The sequence below is a fragment of the Orycteropus afer genome, unplaced genomic scaffold, assembly GCF_000298275.1.
Source record: "Orycteropus afer afer isolate SDZICR_OR568_19922 unplaced genomic scaffold, OryAfe1.0 scaffold00003, whole genome shotgun sequence".
Taxonomy (NCBI): domain Eukaryota; kingdom Metazoa; phylum Chordata; class Mammalia; order Tubulidentata; family Orycteropodidae; genus Orycteropus; species Orycteropus afer.
The window spans coordinates 23,404,252-23,408,373 of record NW_006921590.1 but is presented as its reverse complement, the minus strand read 5'-3'; the positions used below and the strand labels follow the sequence as shown (position 1 = coordinate 23,408,373).

General features: G+C 39.9%; 1 protein-coding gene across 1 annotated transcript in view; it reads right to left on the bottom strand.

Annotated features, from left to right (window-relative positions):
* Positions 1 to 4,122, bottom strand: part of ANKRD28 (ankyrin repeat domain 28) — a 195,915-nt gene that overhangs the window by 34,090 nt on the left and 157,703 nt on the right. The gene's annotated exons all lie outside the window — the stretch shown is intronic.

The window sequence follows — 4,122 nt, the reverse complement described above, 5'->3', positions numbered from 1 at the left end:
TTGCATCTAGATGGCAGCTTGCTAGCTTTTAAGATCCCAGTTGCTACTCGCCAAAGTAGGAGGTGGAGCAATGTTTTGTATAGTATGTTATGCCAATTGCGCTTGATGTCCCCTGCGACTATGGTCCCAAGCGTGCAGGTTCAACTACTCGGTCCCTCTGGGTAGCTGGCTGTGACCAAGCAGTGACCACAACCTTGCCCCACCTGGGGTATTTCTGTTGGGAGTGGCATGAAGCAATCTTCTAGGAAGTTCTCCCTCTCTCAAGTGTGTAGAACTCTGATGTTGGGATTGGTTAGTTTGGCCACTATGACAGGCTAAAAAGGAGCCCTCCTAAAGGCAAAAGGAGTCTGACTGCTAGCAGAGAAAGACACACTCTGGAGAGATGTGAGAGACAGATGCTGCTGAGAGAGAGATGCAAGAGACACACACTGCTGAGAGAGTGATGTGCTACTGAGACTGCTGGCTGCTGAGTGAGATGGCCAGCTGTGAGAGACTGACTGCACTTCTGAACTTGAATTGTTTTCTGGTGCTTCCCTAATAGACCCCATAATCTTTGAGTTCTGTGTGGCCACTGCAGCGAATTATCTAACCCACCAAAGAGGTGGCGGGTGCTGCAGGGTCAGTTGGTGAAAGGGCTGGAGAGAAGCAGCGTGTCTGGACTCGCAGGAATAGGCTTTGGGTTACTGATGGTGATTCTGACTTCCTCTTGTTGGGTTAGAGGAGGTCAGAAGATGTGGCCTCCCAGCCCCTTTGGCATATGCAGTTATGTTGTTGCTATTGTTTGGTGCTGTCTAGTTGGCTCCAACTCAAAGTGACCCTATGTAAGATAGAACAAAACACTGCCTGGTCCTGAGCCAGCCTCATAGTCCTTACTGTATCTGAGCCTATCATTGTAGCCACTGTGTCAACCCATGTCATTGAGGGCCTTCATCTTTTTAATGCATGATATCCTTCTCCACGGAATGGTCTCTTCTGAGAACATGACTAAAGTAGGTCAGATGAAGTCTGGCCATTCTCGCTTTCAAGGAGCATTCCAGATGCACTTCTTCTAGGGCAGATCTGTTAGTTCTTTTGGCAGCCCATGGTACTTTCAGTATTCTTTCCCAACACCACAACTGAAAAGCATCAATTCTTCTTTGGTCTTTCTTATTCATTGTCTAGCTCTCACAGGCATATGAGGCTATCGAAAATACCATGTCTTGGGTTACCACACCTTAGTCTTCAAAGAGACAACTTTGCTCTTCTGTATTTTAAAGAGGTCTTTTGCAGCAGATTTGCCCAGTGCAGTATGTTACCTGATGTCTTGACTGCTGCTTTCATTGCTGTTGACTGTGGAACCAAGTAATACAAAATCTTTGACAACTTCAATCTTTTCTCCATTTATTGTGATGCTGCTTACTGGTCCAGTTGTGAGGACTTTTGTTTTCTTTATGTTGAGATGTAATCCATACTACAGACTGTAGTCTTTTAATCTTTATCAGTAAGTGCTTCAAGTCATCCTCACTTACAGCTAGCCAAGTTGTGTCACCTGCATATAGTAGGTTGTTAAATGGTTCTTCCTCCCATCCTGATGCCACATTCTTCTTCATATTGTCCAGCCTCTTGGATTATTTACTCAGCATACAGATTGAGTAAGTATGGTGAAAGGATACAACCCTGACACATCCCTTCCTGATTTTAAACCATGCAGTATCCCCTTGTTCTGTCTAAATGACAGTCTCCTAGTCTATGTACAGATTCTTCATGAGCACAATTAAGTGTTCTGGAATTCCCATTCTTCTCAATGTTATCCATAATTTGTTATGATTCACTCAATCAAATGCTTTTGCATAGTCAATAAAACACAAGGAAACATCTTTCTGATATTCTTAGCTTTCAGCCAAGATCCATCTGACATGAGCCATTAATGATATACCTTGTTCCACATCCTCTTCTGAATCCAGCTTCCATTTCTGGAAGTTCTCTGTCAATATACTGCTGAAACCAGTTTTGAATTATCTTCAGCAAGATTTTATTTGCATGCGTTATTAATGATATTATTTGATATTTTCCACATTCCGCAGGATCATTTTTCTTTGGAATGGGTCCAAATATGGATCTCTTCCAGTCAGTTGGCTAGGTAGCTGTCTTCCAAATCTCTTGGTACAGTTGAGTGAGTACCTCCAGTGCGGCATCCATTTGTTGAAACATCTCAGCGGGTATTCCGTCAATTCCTTCAGCACAGCTTGGTCTTCTTCCTTTAATACCATTGGTTCTTGATCATATGCCACCTCCTGAAATTGATGAGCATCAACCAATTCTTTTTGGTACAGTAGCTCTGTGTATTCCTTCCATCTTCTTTTGATGTTTCCTGCATCATTCAATATTTTGCCCACAGAATCTTTCAATACTGCAACCTGAGGCTTGAATTTTTTCTTTAAGTTCTTTCAGCTTGAGAAATGAAAAGCATGTTCTTTTCTTTTGGTTTTCTAACTCCAGGCCTTTGCATACTTCATTATAATGAATGACTCTGTCTTCTCAAGCTGCTCTTTGAAATCTTTTGTTCAGCTCTTCTATCTTGTCATTTCTTCCATTTGCTTTAGCTAATCAATTATATGAACATGGAAAAGGCAACAGGAAGGGATATGTTATTGTTAGGTCGCATTGAATTGATTTTCAACTCACAGCAACCTCATGTGACAGAGCAGGAAATGCTCTGTAGGGTTTTCTAGATGGACTCTTTATGGAAGCAGATTGCCAGGTCTTTTTCCCATGGAGCTATTAGGTAGACTTGAGCTGCCCACCTTTTGGTTAGCAGCCAAGTACTTAACCACTGCACAACCAGGGCTCTTTGGAAAGACATATGATGTCTTTAATTTTGATGACACCGTGAGGAACACCAACACTTAAAAGCAGGCATAAAATGGGTCTACATGCGTATAGAAATACATGTGTTAGTGGTGGTTATCTCAGGTGATCTGGCATGAGGAAGACTTTCTGTATCAGAAAAACCAAATCAAATCAAACTCTAACCTGCATAAATACCAAACACAGATGTAAGGAGAGACCTAAACCATCTTGCTCAAAGATAGCTTTATTTCTCTTCAACAAGAAAAGAACATTTATTAATATTTAACGTTGCTTGTAATAGCAACCATGTATTTACTTGTTAGATTCTTACATGTAAAAGAGAATTTGCTGAGTCATCACTGTCTACAGCTAATACAGGCATCAGGATCATCAGAGTGACTAGGAAAATGCGTCAGGAAAGATTTGATGTATTTTTCCAATATTTACTGAAAGTGAGGAAGGATGGACATATAGGCAGAAGAGAATTATAATAGACATAGGCAAAAATTATAATTACCCGTATGTTACTTCTGCCATCAGAGTATCAAAAATCTCAAAATGTAAGTAAGTTTCTTTGGGAGGATTGCAAAGCTGAAACTGTGATGTTGACAGGTGATTAGTAAAAAATCGTTTAAAAACAAACTAATAAGTACATATCATTGAATAACAGTAATCCAAAGCTATGGGGTAGTTTGTTTCTTCTCTTAGGAAATTATTTCACTCTTGCTTTGGCAGAAATATGAATTAATCATGTCAGATTCTCCTATTTCCTGGGAATTAAATCTTTTGGAATTTAGAAAAATGAATCAACCTTTTATTATACCTCTCATTCTTTTGTTCTCACTCAGTCATTCTTGGACAATGTTCACAATACTTATGCAATATTCAGTACCCACTATCTGCCAGGTTCTACCAGTTCAATTATTTATTTAAAGATACCAATTTGCAAGGATCCTGCAAATATAAACTCTCTACCTTTGAGGGATACTTATGTTCCAATCTCTGCCCAATCTTCTGATGATACTGCCTGCATATTTTCTCATTTCTGTCTTTCCCTGTGACATACTTAAGGCTGTAGCCTCTGAGAACAAGATGGATAGAAAAAACAGAGGTGATATTAAGATGCATTTTTGACAGGAAGAATGAGAAGGGACCTTTATCTTCTACCAGCATAGTCAGTGAGGTATTTTGTTGAGTAGGAACAGGTAGTTTTAACTATGATTTGAGAATTATGAAACCAATTATTTCCAATATTAAAGACTCAGGGAAATAAAAATCAATGACAAAAAGTAC